Raw genomic sequence first — 21,549 nt, 5'->3', positions numbered from 1 at the left:
TTTGTTATGGATATGTATGAGTACAAATTTAATGCATTGATATTTCTTTATAATTTCATTTTTTATCTGTTCTTTCATGTTCATTGCTTCTGCATTATTTATCTGCTATATTGTTTGTTCATACAAGTTTATTTCTTATAAAGGTGTGCCTTTCATCGTCACGCATGTTTCCCTTTATTTTGGTAAATATCTCCTTTGTCTTGATATTACTTCTGCATTTTCAATATTATTTTTCTTTATATTTGACAGATACAATTTTGTCAACCACTTATTAGTACTTTATTATATTTTCTATCTTAAGATTTAATTTATATTTTAATTTAAATATAAAATTCATTGATATGAATGTATTTCAATATAGTTTTAATGATCATTTTGTTACTTCACAACCGATTGCATATTTTAGTTTTATCTTGAATTTTTAATGTCAAGAAAGTTGACACTGTCATTCCTGTTTTATAAACAGATGTTTGTTTTTATCCTCGATTCCTTGCTTCCCTCAAATCTTCAGCTAAGATCAGTTTATTTTTGTGAAGTATAACCTTTAGAATTATAGGGCATTTGGGCAGTAAATATTATCAAGTTTTACTTGTTCAAATATATCTATTTTTTATGGACTTTTAAAAAAGATTTTTGTTTGTTTTGTTAATGGAGCTACTGGGGATTGAACCCAGTTTTATATTCCCTTCCACTAAATTCAAAATTATACACTCTGTTTGTTTAATGGTTAACCTATAATTTATATTAAGCATTGTTAACATTTCAACATATAAATTTAATTCAATCTTTTGCTTTCCTTTTAGCTAACAAAGACCTTCGATCAATGTCAATGCATTTACCACTCCAACCTTTTTGCAGTTTTCATGTTTTAAAATTATATTTTATTTAATCACAAGACATTTTATTACTATGAAGTGTGACTTGAATATAGTGTTTACTTGCTTTGTTCATGGATGTCTTTCTTTAATTTCCTTTTTTTGTTCTATTTCAGACTCCCTAGCTAGAATAACATTCCTTCGGCCTAAAGTTAATTCCTTTACAATTCTGTTTAAACTTCCAAAAATTGAGAAGAAAATGGCCAACAAATTAATAGAAACATTAATGATATTTATGTAGTATTTTCACATAAAAATAAATAAATGTGACCCTTAAATATATGAAAAAAGCTTAAACCTATTTTGAAATCCTTTATTATATATAAATCCTTATAATAAAGGATTTCAAAATAATATACTGCAAAAACATTATTCAGCTACCAAATTATCAACAAATGAAATGTCTGACAACATATTCTGTTGGCCAGCCTCTAAATAATGATGCATTCTCAAGCATTGCTGATGGGAATGAAAAATGCTACAACACTATGGAGGGGATTTTGCAATACCTAATGAAAGTATACACACGGTCATCTTATAAATTCAGGGATCCTATTTCTAATAATCTGTCCAAAGATACAATGGCATAAACATAAAATGTTATATTTCATCTTTATTATACGAAAAAATTAAAAACAAGCATGTGGATGCAAGTAAAAATTCTGCTTTATAATTTTGAACTTGGAATCATGTATATGTTTTACATAATTCAAAGTGAAATAAATAAAATAACCTAATATAACAATTATTAAAATTGAAAATAATGAAATGAAACCTATCTACGTATAAACTTGGTGGCATAATCCCACTACGAGGAATCATATTTGTGCAGTAAACCTACAATATTTTGGCTCTGTTGCTAGTAATGTATAGCCTGCAGTTAAAAAACAAACCTTTAGATAAATCTTAAGTTTCACATATTAAACTCATTATTTAAGTATTATGAATATGGCTATGTTGAAGTATTAGTATTCATGTGTGGGTACGTAGATATCAGTAAATTGAAATAAAATGAATTAGTTACTGTGTTCCTTTTAATGTCTTAGGAATTAAGTTTTCAAGTGGAAAAGAGGTACAATTATAAAATCTAAGTAGTCAAATAAATTTTACAATGTTGAATTTCAAGGTTCTCTAAAAAATGCATATCTCCAACTTTGTTCATTGAAGTGTCCTACAAGCAATGGCAACCCAGAAAGACAAGCACCCCAAACACCCAGATGATAGTCTCTAAATAGAATTCTGTACAATTCTTAACTGTTATCGCCACTAATATTTGAAATATTATAACCTCAAACAATGGCCTCCATTCTCTCTCTCCCCTTCTCCTTCTGGAACTCTGACTAGATGGTTGAAACCTCACACTCTGTACCTCTTCATTTATCAGTAGGCTGAGTTAAATGCATCGCTTGAGTTTCCCTGATCTTGATGATTTGAACTTATTGTCTGTAAAGTGGCCAACTTGTAGATATAAAGTTTCGAACAATTATTTGGTTTTTTTTCACTGTGCACTGACTAGCACCAAGATAACTTTTTAAGAAATCCTGAAATAAGAGATTTATTTTTAACTCTTCCATCCCTCTTCTCTCTGTCCCAGGGCTAATGCCCCACAGCCACGCCCCCCGCCAGACCCTGATCGGTACCGCTCGGCCCGACTCGCCACAACCCGAGCAGCAGGAGCACGAGCACGAGGGTCCACGCTTCCGGCGGGAGGATGAGGGGCGCGCGCGCACGCGCCGATGCGCCTGCGCAGACGCGGAACAGCCCGAACTTGAAGAAGACGGGCGGGAGCCAACTGCTCCCGGAACAGCTCCTGGAGGAGGAACACGGCCTGGGGTCTGGGCCGCCGCTTGCTGCCGCCGCCGCTGCCGTCGCCGAGCCGGTAAGGGGGAGCTTGGAGGGGGCGCGCAGGTCGGGAGCCGGCGGGTGAAGCCTGGGCTGCGCTCGCGGGTAGCGGTGCGTAGGTGAGGCCCGGGCCTCGCGACCCGTTAGGACCCTGAGGTGGGTCGGGGGCCACCGGGTGGTTCGTGGTGCCCACTTCTCCTTCCCGCTCATTAGTAGTACGGGCGCCTGTTCGTTGCCGCTTATACCCGGGGGGGGTTAGCGGATGCCGCCACCCCAGGAGGTGGGAGGGCACCGGGCAGCCAGGGAGCACGTCCGACTGGCCCTCAGGCCATGGCCTGTTCCCAGGAGGCGGGTGCGGTGCTGTCAGGGTGCGGGGGCGGCGGCGGCGGCGGCAGCGGGGAGAGGGGTCTACCCTTGGGAGCCTGTCAATTTGCTCCTATCTCTCCTGCGTCCTGTCCTGGGGGCAGCTTTTGCTGTCCAGATTTGCAGGGCCTATGTTGCAGGTCATTTCTGCCCCTGGGAGATGAGGAGGTGCTGTCAGGGTGCGGGGGCGGTGGCAGCGACAGCGGGAAATGGGAGCAAATTCCCGCTCTAGCATAGGCAGCCCCAATCCTGCCATTGCTGCTGCTGCTGCTGCTGCTGCTGAGCCCCCCCCCGCCCCGACCACACCCTGCCTACCTCCCAAGAGCAGGCTGACAGGGGGAGATTCTTTCCAGGAAGCCAGGGCAGCAGAGGCTGCCGCCCCCGGCCAGGCAGCGGGGGAGTTGGGAGGAAGTTGACTGGCTCTCCCAGGGCAGCCCCCCTCCCCGCCTCTGCCTCTGCCTCTGCCTCTACCGCTGCCTGCTGTCCATTCTGGGCGGGGCTGCCCCCTCCCTGCCGGCAGCACCATCAACCACCCAAGGCCCACTGGCGAGTGGTGTGCACCCTGGTACCACCCTGCCCCATCAGCTGAGACGAGGCACTGGGTGGTGGGGGGAGAAGTGGGGGGAGTATGGGTGGGGGCAGGGCGCCCGGGCGAGAATTGGAACTGCGTCCAACCCCCGCCGGGGCCCAGGAGCCTGGGACACAGGGCTGTGTGCCAGCACTCTGCCCGGGATCCCTGGCTGGCTGGCTGTCGCCATGGTGATGGGAGCCCAGACCATCCTGCCCCCCGCTGGTTGAGGGGTGAGGGGGTCAGCTGGGGGTAAGGTTGCACTCCGGGTGAGGGAGGATCCCGCGGTGAGTGGGCACAGGCTGAGGGGTGAGGAATCGCTGGGAGTGGAATTGACCCAGCTGAGGGGTGAGGGGGACCATCTTGGGATGTTGGGGGTCCTGCAGTGAGGCATGAGGGGTGAGCTTGCGGCGTGGGGGCCATAGGTTACTAGCGTGGTGGAGTGTCGGGGCGGGTACCTCGGTGTGAGAGGAAGTCCCATTTTGGGGGTCCTGTGGGAGACTTGGGGGCTTGGCTGTAGGTGGGGGGGGCATTCACAGGGTTTGGGAGGGAAGGCGAGCAGGGGGAGTGGGGCTAGGGGGTGTGGCCTGGCCCTGAGCTGTTCGAGGTTTTGGTTGTGTCAGGACCGGTAGGTGATGGGATGGGGGTGTTAAGGATGGAGACCCGGTGGGGCGGGTAAAGGGATGGGCCCCCCGCCCCACTGCCAGGCCCTTGCCCCCAGCCCCCAGCCCCCAGCCCCCAGCCCGGCAGCAGTCCCCACCTCCCGAAGAACAGGAGTTGCAGCCCAAGCGTCCACGCTGCGGGCGGGGGAGGAGGGGCCCGCATGCGCGTGGACGCACAGACGCACCGACCAGACCCGCCCTGAGCGTGTGAAAGCTGGGCGGGAGCCTAGTGCTCGCGGACCAGCTCCTGGAGGAGGAACGCGACCTGGGGTCTGGGCCGCCGCTTGCTGCCGCCGCCGTTTGCTGCCGCCTCCCCTGCTGCCGCCGAGCGGGTGAGGGGGCGCTTGGTGGGTGGGGGCGCGCAGGTCGGGAGCCGGCGGGTGAAGCCTGGGCTGCGCTCGCAGGTAGCGGTGCGTAGGTGAGGCCCGGGCCTCGCGAACCGTTAGGACCCTGAGGTGGGACAGAGCTGAATTAAGTGAATACCTGTAAAAAATTGAAAAGTGAACACCACTTTTCTTTGTAGATCTGAGAATGTGATTTATGTTTTTGAAGATAGTCAGTTACAGTGTGTCAGTCTGTGGTCTACAGCTTAATGTCCCAGTCATGCGTGTATGTACATATATTGATTTTCATATTCTTCTTCGTTAAATGTTATTACAGAACATTGAATATAGTTCCATGTGGTATCCAGAAGCAATTTGGGGTTGTTTTTTAATATCTTTTCCTAAATTAATTGACAATTTATTTAGAGGAGTTTCATTTTCACAGCAGAGTTGAGCAGAAAATACAGAGTTCACACATAACCCTCTCCACCCACATATATATACTCCCCTACCCTCAACATCCCTCATCAGTGTGGCATATTTGGTAGAAACGATGAACCAACATGGATACACTATTATCAACCAAAGTCCGTAGTTTACATTAAGGTTCACTCTTGATATTCTACATTTGACAAATGCATAATGACATGTAGCCACTATAGTATCACGTAGAAGAGTTTAATCACCATAAAAATCCCTTGTGCTCCATCTGTTCATTCCTCCCTCCCTCTCACTAAACTCCTGGAAACCACGATCTTTTTATTGTTTCTGTAGCTGTGCCTTTTCTAGAATGTCATTTGGTTGGACTCGTACAGTTTGTAGCCTTTTCAGACTCACTTTTTTCATTTAGTATTAGGGGTTTTTAGTTTCTTCCATGTCTTTCATGGCTTGATAGCTCATTTCTGTTTTTTTTTTTACTGCACATATATGTTTTAAATTTACATATATATGCTGTTCATTATTTCTAAGGATGTTTAGAGCTTTAGCTTTTTAAATTTATATAGTTATCAAAGGAATAAAGCCAACCACAAAATAAGAATTAATTAAAAAAGATACACACACCTTGCTATTAGCAGCAACATTATTTATGATTGCCAAGATATGGAAGCATCATAAGTGCACATGAGTAGTTGAATTGATAATGAAGATGCAGCATGTATATATATCTATATCTATATGATGAATGTAATGTAAGAAATATGTATATATATGTATGTATGTATGTAATGGAATACAACTCACCCATAGAAAAGAAGGATATTTTGTCATTTGCAGCCCTTCATTCACGTTTTTTTTTTTTCACTTCAAAAGCGAGAATTTTATAACCGGTATGAACATTTCCATTACATCAAAAACATCAAAATACCTAAAAATAAACTTAAGGAAGGAGGTTCCCTATACTCCAAACACCAAAATGACACAAAGAAATGAAAAGATTTCTTGTGCTCCTGGATTGGAAGAATCAACACTATCAAAATGGCCACACTACCGAAAGCAATCCATAGATCCAATGCAACCCCCATCAAAATACTCACAACATTCCTCACAGAACTAGAACAAAGAATTCCAGAATTTATAAGGAGCCACAAAAGACCCCGAACAACCAAGGCAGTTTTTTGTAGGTCTTTTTTTTTTTTTTTCCCCTCTTTCTTCTTTTTGTTCTCTTTTCTTATGGTTTGATGACGAGAGAAGTTGTAACATCTGTTGTAAAGCTGGTTTTGTGGTGCTGAATTCTTGTAGCTTTTGTTTATCTGTGAACCTTTTGACTTCTCCATCAAGTCTGAACCAGAGCCTTGCTGGATAGAGTGTTCTTGGTTGTAAGTTTACCCCTTTCATCACATTAAATATATTATACCACTTCTTTCTGTTCTGTAGAGTTTCTGCTGAAAAATCAGCTGATAAACTTGTGGGAATTCCCTTGTATGTTATTTGTTGCTTTTCTCTTGCTGATTTTAATATTTTCTTCTTATCCTTAATTGTTGTCAATTTGATGACTATGTGCCTTGGTGTGTTCCTCTTTGTGTTGACCCTATGTGGTCCTCTCTGTGCTTCCTGGACTTGGGTGACTGTTTCCTTTCCCAAGTTGGGAAAGTTTTCAGTGATTATCTCTCCAAAAATTTTCTCAGGTCCTTTCTCTCTGTTCTCTTCCTAGGACCCCTATAATGCAAATATTAGAGCACTTCATGTTGTCCCAGAGTTCTCTTAAACTATCTTCATTTCTTTCATTCTTTTTTCTTTTTTCTGTTCTGAATTAGCGATTTCCACTAATCTGTCTTCCAATTCACTGATCCGTTCTTCTGTTTCATTTAGTCTATTCTTGGTTCCTTCTAGTATATTGTTCATTTCAGTGATTTTATTCTTCAACTCTGTTTGGGTATTCTTTGTCTTTTCCAACTCTACTAAAAACTTTGCTCTGTGCATCTGTACTCCTCTTGAGTTCTCTGAACATCTTGGCCATCATTACTTTAAACTGTTTCTCAGATAAATTGCTTATCTCCTCATCACTTATTTCTCCTACTGGGATTTTATCTTGTGCCTTGGCCTGGGAGATGTTCCTCTGCCACCCCATCATCTATTTTTCTGTGTGTTTGTGGGCTCCTTCCACAGGCTTTGGGATTGTTGTTTTCTTATTTTTATTATCTGCCCCTGGTGGGTGATGCTGGACTAGAGGCTTATGCAGGTTTCCTGGCAGGAGGAGCTGGTGCCTGCCCACTGCTGAGTGAAGCCTGGTCCTGGGCCTCTGGTGGGTAGGACTATGTCTAGAGGCCTTTGCAGCTCAGGAAGTCTGCTGATGGGTGGGCCTGTGTTCCCACCCTATATGTTGCTTGGCCTGAGGCTTCCCTCCAGGCTGTTGGGTGGGGCCAGGTCTTGGTGCTAATGGTCCGATCAAGATGTCAGCCTCCAGGAAAGCTCATGTAGATGAACACTCCCATAATGTCCATCACCAGCTTTTATGTCATCTGGGTGAGCCACAGCCATTCCCCACATCCCCAGGAGACCCTCCAAATCCAGCAGGCAGGCCTGGCCCAGGTTCTTACGAAATCACTGCCACTGCCCTTGGACCTGGCGCACGTGAGTTTTCGTGTACACTTCCTAAGTGAATGGAGTTTCCATTTTCCTGAGTCTCGTGGGGCTTCTGGAGCCAAGCTCCACTGGCCTTTGAAACCAGATGTCCTGGGGTCTCCTCGTCTTCCCAATACAAGACCTAGACTGGGGAGCTTGACGTGGGGCTTAGAGCTCTCACTCCTGTGGGAGGGCCTCTGGGACTTCACAAATCTTCAGCTTGTGGGTCACCCCCCCCCAGGGTGCATGGAGACTGATTATATGGTGAGCACACCCCTCCTACCTTCCTGCTGTGGTTCCCTCTTTATGTTTCCAGTTGCAGAAGATCTTTTTTGCTAGGTTCCAGTCTTTTTTTTTGATGGTTGTTTAGCATTCCATCGTGGATTCGTTGTAGTCACGAGGAGAGGCGAGCTCGTGGTCCTACCACTCTACCATCTTGACTGGAAATATTTTTTATCTCTTTTTATATATAGTGGTTAACATTTACAAATCTCAAACTCTCAAATTATCCTTTCTGCCCCCTTTCCCCCGGTAACCATAAGATTTGTTTACCTGTGTGCGAGTCTAGTTCTGTTTTATAGATGAGTTCAATAGTGTCTTCTTTTTCCTTTCTTTCTTTCTTTATTTTTTCAGATTACACATATGAGTGATATCATATGATACTTTTCTAATTAACCATCACTGGAATGAACACACTGCAGCAAATAGTTATCTAATACAGGGGTTGTCATGCTTTGTCTGTAAAGAGCCAAATAGCAAATACTTTCAGCTTTGTGGGTAATACATTTTTTTGTTAGAGCTAGTTACTCTTGAAACATTGTAGCATGAAAACAGCTATAGCTAGTATGTAAACGAATGAGCATGGCTGTGTTCCAAAAAAAGTGTTATTTATGGACACTGAAATTTGAATTTCTTGATTTTTATGTTTATAAAATATTCTTCTTATGATTTTTTCAACCATTAAAATATGTAAAAGACACTCTTAGTTCATGCTGTACAGAAACAGGCAGTGGGCCAGATTTGGCCTGTGGACTATCATGTGGTCTATCCATAATATATGGAAAATATGTTCCTGATGAAATTGCTAGAATGCGTACTATAGGAGCAATAGTCAAAGATATAATAGGAGAAAAAAATTCTGCCTGTAGGTTAAATGTACTTACCCTATCCTCAGTTGGGAAAGAAGATACTCTGGCTGGAGCTATTAGTGAAGATTTATGAAAGTAGAGGCATGGACTTTGGGAAGTCTTGACAGATGGTAGTTAATCAGTTAATGAATGTGTTTGACATATGAATGAAGGGGAGAATAAATGAGTTCAGTATAAAAATAGGTGAATAGAGAGTGATGTGGAAGGACTCATGTCATAAGGAGGATTGAGGACAAAGGACAGAGAAGAAGCAGCCTCTGGGAATTCCCAATTGTTCTGCTGAGCTCAGACAGGGCTTCAAATGCCAAGCAATCAGCAGGACTGTATTTGAAAGGCAAAGAGCGCTACTGAAAGCTTTAGGACTATGGATTGCATTATTTCCTGTTCTGTTACTATCAAAGGTAAGCAAAGCCAGACACCAGTTAAAATGGTCAGGACAGATTTTAATCAGTACTATACTACTGCAGTGGGGAAGAGAGCCCAGCATAAACTGAACTCAGAAACAATTGTCAGCATCCAAGAAGTGGAACATTACAAAGGGGTCCTCAGTGTAAATGCTGATGAGGCCAGCTGGGTCTGCTGGCTGGCAAGTATTGAAGGGAGTTGGAGACAGGGGCTCCATCCTTCCTGGTGATCACATTTCAAAGGCATGGCTTTCAGGTACTTAGGAAAGACACTCTTGAGTTGTAGGAGATACTAGTCTATCTGAAAGGGACAGAGGAAGGAGTCACAGTTGTCAGGCCTTTTTAGTAAATGCTAAGGCAAATGAAATTCTCTTGGAAGCCTTCAGCTTTCTCATACAGGCCCTTTCTGGTTGGGGATTGGTTAGAGTCATTCTAAGGATGTGGCCTTCAGCTATTAGAAAACATGTTAGTGTTTAAGTCTTTTAATGTGAATTGGGTAGGGGTCAGGGATGGGCAAAATCATTTTTGTTGAGAGTCTGTGGGTTTTTTTAGGCCAAGGTTGAGGCCTCATGGAGAAGAGGATTTGGAGGAGCCTGGTGAGAATTTGATCAGGGAGTGAATCTTTGTCCTCCCATGCTGGTTTGTGTATTTGGACATGCATAAACTTCCCTGGGGGTACAGTCAGTCCAGCCTGATTGAGTTTACTGAGAGATAGCCTGCTTTTGGGTGTGCACTGTTCTCTCCCTTCCTGAAACGCCCTTGTATAGTTTTTGCTCCTGAGGGAAGCCTGCTCACCCTCTAGGCAGCTGTCAAATATCTCTTCCTTTGCGAGGCCCTCCTGCATTTATTTGCATCCCCCTCCTCCCTTCCCCCCATTCAAGCATAATGAATTGCTTTTTCTACTGCATCTCTTGTTGCTAAATCGCATGACCCTTTAAATTTACTTTCTGAAACTATTATGAAATAATAAGCAGGAAAGCACCTGCAGGCAGAGGCGGCATCTCATCTGTCTTGTATCTCAAGTGCATAATAACACTTTCGAGGGAAGTAGATGATTAATAAATGTTGGTTGACTTTTGACTGATTTTCCTCCTTTGGAATGATGACCTAATTAATATTGATGTGTCAGTTTTGATAGTGCGCTAATTAATTTGGCTTTAAAAAAATTCCTACTGTATCTTCCAATGAATGCACAGGCATTGTCTTCCTGCTTCAAGAAATTAATTTAATGTCTTTAATGTTCCAGAGTAAGTATTCATATTTGTGACTGTAATAATGCTTAATCTTATACAGATTGAAGGTGGAATTGGTCCCATGCATTTTCAGTGATAGTTAATTTACTACTTTATGTTAAGAATAAAGGCAATATGAAAAGGCTACCTACTATAGAATTCCAACTCTGACATTCTGGAAAAGGCAAAACTATGGAGACAGTAAAAAGATCAGTGGTTACCAGGTGTTACAGGGAAGGTGGGATGAAGAGGTGGAGCACAGAGATTTTTAGGGCAGTGAAACTATTCTGTGTAATATTATAATGGTGGACACACATCATTGTACATTTGGTGAAACCCGTAGAATAGACAGCACCAAGAGTGAACTCTAACGTAAACTATGGGCTTTGGGTGGTAATAATAATATTTCAGTGTAGGTTCACTGATTGTAACAAGTGTACCACTCTGGTGTGGAAGGCTCTGTGTGTGTGTGCGCACACGCGTGCGCGTGTGAGTGTGTGTGTATGTGTGTGTGGTAGGGGGTATATGGGAACTCTCTGTACTTTCCACTCCATTTTGCTTTGAACCTAAAACCGTTCTAAAAAGTAAACTCTATTTAAAACACATTCAAACTAAAAAGGATCTCAAAATTTTGTCAGTAGGGAAATTAATAATCAAATTGTACTATATTCAAACAAAGTGATACTGCACACAGTGAAAATATAAACATACATATCAACAAGAATAAATTCCAAGAACATAGTTTTGGGCAAAAGTTAAAAATTACAAACATATGTATTATGATACCATTTATATCATTTTACAATATGAAAAGCAATTGTGCAATTAGTATTAGAATATAGACGTGTAATATTGTTGTGAAAAAGTGCTCTTGAATGAGAAATTGTAAATTCAGCAGAATGGTTACTACTGTTTTGGGGAAGCAAACAGAATAAAATCAGGGCTGGGCACCCACCTGGTTGAATTCACTTATGTATGTAATAATTTGTTTTTTAGTTGAGTGTTGAAACATGGGTGTTTATTATAATACTTTCATACTATTTTGTACTTCTGAAGTTCTCCATTAGAAAAGAGTTAATGGAAAATGATACTTTATTTGTAGCCAGAACATTTAAAAAACTAATCAGTAAACACTCAAGTAATTAATCTGGGAAATTCTGATGTTATGAATAATAATTTTTTGTCTTGTTAGATTTACATTTTCAAGGTCATGCCTTAAAAGCCTGCAGCAGAAATTGCTTTACTGGGAATTACTGTCATTCAGGGTTTAGTGTGGGGATAAGACAGTCACCTTGGCATTCAGGAAGATGGGAACAGAGAGGAGCTAAGGTTATTAGTACTAGAGAACTTCACTGCAACTCTGAGGGCTCACTGGGGGCGGTTTGGACTTGGTGACTGAAGTTTGCCACCAGTCTTTCAGTTCATAGGCCTCGATTTGCATAAAACATACGCCCTACATTGAGTGTCAGGATTTATCCCATCTCTCATTCTCATGGAGATGCTGACATTCCGTGCGTAGCTTTCCTCTCTGGTTTTTCCATTGTCTCTCGGTATTTTTTCAGTACCTTGTTCCAAGGAGCTGCTGCCAATCAAGTGCACCTGAAATGAAGCTGACTTGCTTTTCTGGGTGAGTCAGGATAAGCTAAGTCATGCTTTTGTAAGAAAAAAAAATGAGCCCCCCTTCCTCAAATCCCAGTTGTTTAATTTGTGTCCATGCCGCCTGCCCAATACCGATTACTTGTTTGTCAAAGAGAATCAGTTTAACAGCGTCAGAAACACCAGAATGGTATTTATACCCATTGGGGCTTACAGGGCATGTGGCCAGGGTCCATTATTGGCATAATACCTGTTTCTCAGTATCTTCAGCTGCAGAATGTGTGAGGTAATTGTACTTGCCTTACGCTATCATTATAATGACTGTAGGAAATAAATAAAAAGTTCTTTGAACAGCATCCTCTGTAAGTGTACAGTAAATGTAACCAGTGGTTTTTAGTGTTTATTATTATTAATTAGGATGCCGTTCAGTTGTTTTCCATCACTGAAGAAAATTACATGTGAATAGATTCTAAAAATGAGTTTGGATAGATTTCTAGGAGAGTTTCTTTCTCTTAAAGTTAATTACAAGTCAACATAACCTATAAACAGTGTTGTGTATTTTATATTTTCAGAAGGGACAGAGTTTGAGTCAGTTTGGAGATTTACTGGTTTTCAGTTAGAAAGGATTCTCTCTCTTTCAAATTTCATGTGTTCTGTGAATTTTTGAATAGTTGTTAATTATTCATGTAACAAGTATTAATTGAGCACCTAGTAAATTTTAGGCTCTAGGGATTAAATGGTGAATAACACACACTCCCTACTGTTGTTGAACTTTCATGCCTGGAGTGGAGACAGAAAATCTATCTTCATTTACGTGTCATAAATGGTATCTGGGTACAAGATGCTAATGGAACCCACAGGAAGGTCACCTTACTCAGTCTCAGGGCTTTGGGTTCAGTGGTGCCTAAGTCAAGCCCTGAGGAATAAGTGCAGTTATCTACAGGGAGGACACAGGGATCAGCAGAGCATGGCTATACAGAAAGCATGTTTACTGGATAGGTCGCCCCGCTCTTACAAGCTCCGTGGGTTTGAGTTGTCTTTGGGTGTGCTCTTTGTACAAACACATTTAGTAACAGACTCACTTCTCATAAATACAGAGCTTACCTACTATGTGAGACGTATTTTTAGGGTTTAGGTCAGTTTTCTAAGGGTAATTGAACACATTTGGAATGATTTTTGAATGGAATCAACTTCTGACATACGGTTTTTAAAATATTGACATCTTATATCCATCGAATACATTACTTTTCATTATTATTTACTCAAGGAGTTGACTGCTTGCATTGAATGTCCCCCATTTTTACTTTTGATGAATAAAGTGAAATAGTATTAATAAGCAATAAATTAAATAGACTAAAATCAATAAGGGAGTAAATTTACTAGTACAGTGTGAAATAATGGCTCTCCTTACATATCTAAACATAAGAAATGGTGAGCCCTGTGTTCTAAACATTTGTTGCAATTCATGTTTTAATTTTTTTGTTGTTCATTTTTGGTTTAGAGATGCTCTCAAGTAATTTTCCACCAGTGCTAATGAGTGTACTGTTAGCAACTTCCAGATCTATCAGAGTTAAGTAACAGGCTTTTAGGAATAACTTTAATACTTTTTTCTTACTTGCTTAATATTTGATGAATAAAAAGTGAGTTGAATTAAAATATAAATATTACTGACCTTAGGTGGATGAAACTGATGACCCATTAATGTTTAAAGTATGGGTTGATGGTCAGGAAATCTTACTTTATTAACACAGTATATATTGATATTGCTTTGGTTTGGGAGGTACCTGGATTGGCAGCATAGTATTTGTATTGTGAGGTCAATTGATGAAATAGAATGTAATAGAACTTAAAATATTGAGCCTCCTTTAAATTTCAAAAAACTTTTAGGACTTTAACATCATAGTAGCTGTATATTTATTTGGTGTCTACTGAGAAAATGAAACATGACTAAAAATACTATTATGAATTCAGAAACACTATTATATATTTAAGTAAAATGTTTTATTTGATGAGTCAAATAAATTTAAACATAATATATGCAATTGCTTATGCATACACAAACATATATATGGATAGACAGATATTTTCAGTGTGTAAATCATTCAGTATCAGACAGTGCTTCTGGAATATATGGTGGTTTCACTTATTCTTTCTTATAATCTATAATCCCAGGCTCACAGGTTGGCAACTTCTGAATTATAAGTTGAAGATTTCAAGAAGAGTTGATTAACCTGGGGCACAAAGTCTTTGTGAGAAGAGTTAGTGAAATAGTATTAGAGTATAGGTGTTTTGTTTTTTTTTTCTTTGGACAAAGAAATGACTTAAGTAAAATTTTCTTTTAGAAATTATATTTACAATGTTTGAAACAAAAATGGAGGGGGAAAGCCAGAAGAACGGAGGGAGGATTACTTCCTATAAGTACTACTTCGTATAAGTATAATGTGATGAAAAATGTGATCTGTCTTAGTGCGAGAGGGATGGGGTCCAGAAAATTTGGAGACCAAATCATAGGAGCAGACCTTGGTGATACATTTCACATTGCCAGCAAAATTCACATAAAGTTTAGATTAAATTCCTTAAATCAGAGAAACATAAGATATGTTTTAGATAAGGTAAAGAGACATTGAGGTATGGGTTATCTGCATTTTAATTATTGACAGTGCAATAATCTATAATATATAATTAATATCATGTAGGGTTTGATGGTACTATAACTTCTGGAATAGTTCTTGCATTGTAATGTAGCATTTTAATATTCTTTACTGCCTCAGATTTCCATGAAAGTTGCCTAAGATAAATGTTTACTTGAGATCTTTTAGTAAATGTGATAAATTTCCGTGAAAAGGAAAAAAAATCAATGCCATGAAATTCATAGTTTTGTTACATTTAAAGTCACTTCTTTAAATTCATTCATTTAATAAAAGCTTTATTGAGTGCCTACTATGTGCTAAGCAATGTCCCAAATTGTGGTGATAGAGCAGTGGTTGAGACAGAGTTCATCTGGTGGAGAATGACAGAAAAGAATTTAGTTAACAGTTAGTGATCATACTGTGGAGGATAAGGTGGTGGTACATGGCAGGATGACTCCATTAGATTGGTTTGGTCGTAGAAGGCCTCTCTGACTATTGAATAGACAGAAGGAAGCAGCCATTGGATGTATGGAGGAAGGAACATTGTAGATAGAAGAGATGGTGCAATGACTCTAAACTGAGAATGAGAATGGATTGTTCCCAGATAAGAAAGAGTCTGGTTGGAATCTAGCAGGTGAAGTGGGCAAGTGACATGAGATGAGGACAGAGAGATCGACAAGGGCCAAATCATTAAGGGCTTTGCAGGCCAGTATAAAAGATTTGGGTCTTATTTTAAGTTCAATAGAGAGCTATTGGGCAGTTGTAAGCAAGTGTGTTACACAGTTTATGTTTCTAGTTTTTGTACTGGGAGAGAGGGTTGGAGAAGATGAGAAATGACAGAGCTTGAACTGGGTGGTAGTCAAGGCAGTAGAAGGAATCGGGTTCAGAATCGTTACTGCATTGGATATGAGAGGTAAGGGAAAAAGGAATCAAAGATTTTTGGATTTGAGTGTATTGTTGAGATGAGGAAGATGGTTGAAAGGCATAGAGAAAGGAAAACATTAATATTAAGTGTACTCTTTTGATTGTGCTGGGTTTATGATGTCAAGTGGAGATGTCAAATAAGCAGCTTAGTCTCAAGCACTAAGGAGAGGTCAAGTCTGATGATGGAGATTTGAGAATCACTGGGTTATATTATGGCATTAAAAACCAAAGGCTTGGGTGAGAACTCCCTGGAGGAATTTGTGGTTATAGAAGAGAGAGAGGCTTAGGTCAAGCACTTACAACATTTAAAGGTAGGTCAGAAAAGAATGGCTCAGCAAGGGAGACAGTTTTTTTTTTTTTTTTTTGTCTTCTAAGAATATAAAAATCTTTCTTAGAATCTTTATTCTCTGAATAAACTAGAAGACTATTCTGTGAGTTTAATAATGCACAAAGCCATTGGGTACTAAAATGTAAATACCATGTACGGTTGAATTTTAATGGTAACTATTTTGTTACTGCAAAAGTTGAAAAGTGCATGATGAACACAAAATCACACTTTTGGAAATTATTTAACAGATGAACATATTTGGGAAAAGTAAGGAATGTAAAAGGAGCAAAACAGTTGTGAAAAAACACAAACGGTAAAAGTCAAGATATTATAGTCCTATTCCTTATGTGGGAGAAGAAGGAAAAATGAAACTAATAGAAAACTCCATCCCAGAAATACCTGAGAGGAGGAAGGAGGCTGACGTGCAAAGAAAAGGAGGGAAACATAAGAGAAGGTAAAGCTATGAAGCTGGTCCATAGATTTAAATAATTAGAGGGAGGGCTGGCGGTAATCTTTGTGCGTTACCCCAACAAACTGCAGGAACAGGTAAGGCATTAAACATGGTGTGTTTTAACACCAGGTGATGACTTCTGTGAAAGTTAAAATCACCACCTGCCATTTCTATAACAGTCTACCTACAGAAAAGTAAGGTAAAGGTGGGTATTAGGTTTCAAGACTTCTAAAACCCAGTAAGACTAGGTATTTCAAACAATTTAAAAGCGTTTTTAGTAGAATCCCATCAATTGGGAGCATAAAGTACTGGTTTCATTCAGTTAAATTTGAAGACGTGTAGCCTCCACCTGAAATATCAACAATAAGTTCAGTTTTGAAGTTTCTTTTTTTTTAATATGTAATGACTTTAAATTTAAAATTAAAATAATTTTAATTAAAGTATAGTCAGATTACAATGCTGTGTTAGTTTCTGCTGTACAGCACAGTGATTCGGTTTTATATATATTCCTTTTCACTTTCCAATTTTTAAGTTTCTTAGTGTAAAAGTATTCTGGAACTCCTATTGAGAATTTCACTGTGAGAGAGTATTCATAATACCTTGGAAGCCCTCAGGTATTAACTTTGTAGTTGGCTTCCTTTAAAAGGCCAGAAAAAAAACCATTTTTCTTTACAGGTTTTAACACAAGTAACAGCGCTACTTCTGACGCATTTGAGTCCTCTGCTCCTTCAGAAGAAAGGCGGCCCTTAACCAATCAGACGAGTCCTTGCGGTCACCTGACAGCGGACACGCGTTCTCATGGGGGGGGGACTCTGCCGCCTTCTGGCCGCCGGCGCGGTGCTCGCCTCAGATGTGGAAAGACCGAGAAGTCGCGTCCCGACCTGGGGAGCGTGCGGATTCTGACAGGACTGTCGCCGGCGCTGGAGGTGTTGCCGCAGTCGTGGATATGTGGATACGCATTTCCCTCATGTTAAAGGTAAGGGCGGTGCCGGAGGCGAGGGCGGTACTGGGGGCAGAGGCGAGGAGCGGTGTTCTGGTCTCTACAGATGTGGTGAGCGGAAGCGCCGTGGGGCTGCTGTGGCTCCGGCTTCCATTCTCCTCCCCCGTCTTCGGGTTCCCTCCCCCGTCTTCGGGTTCCCTCCCCCGTCTTCGGTCCTCCTCCCCCGTCTTCGGGTCCCCTCCCCAGTCTTTGGTCCTCCCGCATCTTCAGGTCCCCCCCCACCCCGTCTTGGGACCTCCTCTCCAGTCTTCGGGTCCCAGAGGGCGCGGCCTTCCTGACCCGGGCCTGGCCGGCTTCGTTCCGCTGGCCCCCCGGGCCTGCGTTAGCCTCGGAGGAGGTGCCGCCGGCGCGCTCGGGTTGAGCGGGGCCAGCTTTCTGTTCGGAGGACGGAGGACGGTTTGGTAAGAGCACTGCGAGCTCGTTTTGTGTCATGTGTGCGACTCTGACGGACTGGTCAGTACGGGTATGAGGGCCTCGGAGACACTTCTCGTGGGCAAAGTGGGCAACATTTAAACTAGTGTTCCCTTAGAGTTCTGATTTTGGTTGCCTGGATCTACATAGGTTTTGCTCTCAGCTCGGAGTTCGTCGTAAATTTTGACTTTTTATTTTTTATTTTTTTCCTTTTCTATTTCCTCCTCTTTGTTCTGCTGGTGGAATTGACTTATCGTTGACTAGATAGTTTTTGCCTGCTTGTGGCATTCAGCAGGTGACCTGCTTGTGTGTCACTAATAAGAATCAAGGTGGTGGAGGGAGCAGTTAAGCACCCAGAGCCCCTGCGCCGCTCCTGAAGGGTCCTTGCTGCCCTGTTAGTGTGTAAATTCTAGAGCTGCATATTTCAGCCTAAGGCCAACTTTGCTTTCAGCCTCTGGCAACATCTGTTTCTGCTTTCAGGACAGCACATCTTTGTCTCAGTAATGGAAACCGTTACTGCAGTCCAAATATTCAGTACCACAGGCTGATGATTTTTTTCTTCAGATTTTCTTTGTTGTTTAAGTGGCAAAATTCGGTAGAAGCATCCAAAATAGTTATGCCCAGAGGATGTTTTCTTGAGAAGAGTGGACATGGTGTAGATAACTTTAAATGGTGTAATATGATCTTAAGGACTTTTTTTTTTTTTTTTTTACTATCTCCAACGGACTGAAATTTTTCTACTTTTACAGTTCCGTATTTATTACTTATCTTTAAGCTTAGATGATTTGAAAATTGCATTTTAACCCTCCTTCTCCTCCTATTATGTTCTCACTGCAGTAGCTCCTTATTGCCTGAAGTATACAGTCCTTGGTCTGACACCTGTCTTGTCTGAGGGCCTGTCTCTCACTCTCTTTCTGAGTTTATGCTATAAGCCTCAAAGAGGAAGCTCTCTGCTGTACTTGATGTTCCCATATCTCTGCCCCTTTGGGTACCATTCCCTTAATTAGGGGGACCATTCCTTCTTAGAGGGCCAGGGAGGCCCAGGCCACTTCCAGTTATGAGGTTTCTGGTATATTAAAAATGAAAATCTCCAAAATAGTTTCTAAAAGTTTTGATATGTCTTATATACTTACACTTAGCCCCTTAACATCATTAGCATTGTTAACCTCAAACCCAATGTACATACAGATTTACTTGGAGACAGCATCTCTGAGTATGTAACTGTGAGGCCCAGGCCAAAGGGTCCTACTGGCTTCTCGCATGCCTCACCCCACAGGAATCCCACATCTGCTGGGGAACTACCACCTGTCCTCACAGCCCAAAACAGGGAACTCTGTTCCAGTTAGGCTGGCTGAAGTGATCTGTTCTCCCATTTCTTACAGCACTTTGATTACAGTTCAGCTGGCGTTTCCAAAATACTGACTCACAGCATTTTGTGGATGTATTTTACCTTTCTTGATAACAAGCCCCCTTGGGATGGGGATTGTGCTCTATTAATATTCAGCACATGCTTTACACATAGTATATTCAGGGAAACAGGATGAATTAACAGATCTGTTTATCATAACATGGCGTGAGCTTTCACCTGAATTCAGTAGTAAAAATATAAGCGCTGGTATTTTGAGTCATCTTCTGATGGTTTAGTGAAATCCATATGGTTTTACAGGTTTGTATGTGTGTGCGCTTGTGTTAGGTCATTAAAATAGGAATATTTATGGAATAACTTAAAATACATTTTTAAAGCTTATGCTCCTTTGATTTTAAAGGTTGTGTTAACTCCTCCACATCCTTGTTTATTGAGTACCCTGCTTGGTGCTGGGAGTTCAGTTGTGAGCCTGTGTCAGATAACTTACAAGAGGCAGCAAGAAAAAGACACTCAACAATCACATTGTGTAATGAGGGCCATGAAGGAGAATGTGTTTTGTTATTTGTGGAAGCAGATGGCATATGATTAATTTGTAAGTAGTTAAAGAGTTTTAGCATATTGGAAAGAAATTAATTCAATAAAGGCATCTCAGCCGGGATTTGACAGGCCGAGGTGAAGAGGATGTTGTGAAGAGGCAGAGAGCTGGTTGAGAGGAGGAGGTGGAAGAGCCGGTTGTTGCTAAATCTCATGCATCCACTGGCAAACTTTCAATCTTATTGATTGGAAAAATTATTGATAAGATAATGGTATGTATGTCAACTGTCAGAAACTTCTTTGGTCTTGTTTTTAAGAGAAAGAAAATGAAACCCCCATATTTGCTGGTGCCTTGAGGTTAGCATATTTAGGCAGAAGAGACCGTTGGAGTTGAAAGGCCTGTAGCGGGAACCAGGATGACTCTTCATGCTGTGACTGCCCTTCATCTAACTAGGAAGTCGGATTTCTGGGAAGGTTCTGGCGCAGTTAGTCTTTAAGAGCTTAGGCAACCATCGGCATTGGAAAGTGTTGTAGGAACAATGTAGGAGTGGTGGTGATGTTTACTGAGATGACTCCAAGGAAACAGGTGGTTGTGCTCAGAGTGTCTAAAACTCTTGCAGTGGTCAGGTAATAGTGAAATAAGCACAGCGTTTGGTGTTACTCATCGTTTTGTTTTTCTTTACTTATCATTTCAGAACTCACGTATTACGGCTCTCAAAGATACAAAATATGATATTCTTTTAATACATTTGTTTTTAAGAAGGAACATCTGAAATTGGCAATATCTGAATTTTGAAGGAAATTTATTGGCCTCAGTTTTGATACCTCTTGGGCAGTATTGCCATCTAATGACTGTTACATCAAATTGTAGATAAAAGTTCCCAAAGAACCCTATAAAATTAAGACATCAGTCCAGAAGATTTTACCTATTTCATTGTCAAAACAGTGTCACACCGTGATATGTAGAAAACTTAAGCCTCTAAAACAAAATAGTCTGTTTTAACAAATAAATGTATGATAGTACATTCATTTATGTGTTTTCTTTTTTACTTGAAGTATTGTTGATTTGCAGTGTCATATGGCATAGTGATTCAATTATAAATATGCATTCTTTTTCATTATAGGGAATTATAAGATACTGAATGTAGTTCCCTGGGCTGTATATAGTAGGACCTTGCTGTTTATCTATTTTATGTATAGTAGTGTGTATCTACAAATCGTGAACTCCTAATTTATCCCTCCCCACCTTTCCCCCCCATCTTTCCCCTTTGGGAACCTTAAGTTCGTTCTCTTTGTCTGTGAGTCTATTTCTGTTTTGTAAATAAGTTCATTTGTATCACTTTTTCTGGATTCCACATATAAGTGATATCATATAGTATTTTGCTTACTTTGTCTGGCTTACTTCACTTAGTATGACAGTTTCCAGGTTCATCTGTGTTCCTGCAAATGGCATTATTTTTTTCTTTTTTTATTGCTGAGTAGGATTCCATTGTATAAATACACCACAGTTTCCTTATCCAGTCATCTGTCAGTGGACATTTAGGTTGTTTCCATGTCTTGGCTATCGTAAATAGTGCTGCTGTGAACATTGGGGTACATGTATCTTTTCAGATTAGAGTTTTTTCCAGACATATGCTCAGGAGTGGGATTGCTAGATCGTATGGTAACTCTATTTTTATTTTTTTAAGTAATCTCCACACTGTTTTCCATAGTGGCTACACCAAACTGTATTCCCACCTACAGCATAAGGGGGTTCCCTTTTCTCCACACTCTCTTCAGCATTTCTCCTTTGTGAACTTTTTAATCATGGTCATTCTGAATGGTGTGAG

General features: G+C 41.0%; 1 protein-coding gene across 9 annotated transcripts in view; it reads left to right on the top strand.

Annotated features, from left to right (window-relative positions):
- The first annotated feature begins 2,607 nt into the window (after window positions 1–2,607).
- LOC141575734 (uncharacterized) overlaps window positions 2,608–21,549 on the top strand; it is a 56,793-nt gene continuing 37,851 nt past the window's right edge. For 7 of the 9 annotated variants that reach the window (XM_074355770.1, XM_074355767.1, XM_074355768.1 and 4 more), the window contains exons 1-2: window positions 2,608–2,754; window positions 17,085–17,385. The gene's annotated coding sequence lies outside the window, so the exon portion shown is untranslated. Of the gene's footprint in view, window positions 2,755–12,042; window positions 12,108–14,949; window positions 16,413–17,084; window positions 17,386–21,549 lie in introns of those variants that run through there. The other 2 variants (XM_074355762.1, XM_074355765.1) reach the window with 2 other exon arrangements.

This window comes from Camelus bactrianus, chromosome 31 (assembly GCF_048773025.1).
Source record: "Camelus bactrianus isolate YW-2024 breed Bactrian camel chromosome 31, ASM4877302v1, whole genome shotgun sequence".
NCBI classification, from domain to species: Eukaryota; Metazoa; Chordata; class Mammalia; order Artiodactyla; family Camelidae; genus Camelus; species Camelus bactrianus.
The sequence above is the reverse complement of the archived record's forward strand: the minus strand, read 5'-3'. Positions and strand labels throughout refer to the sequence as shown.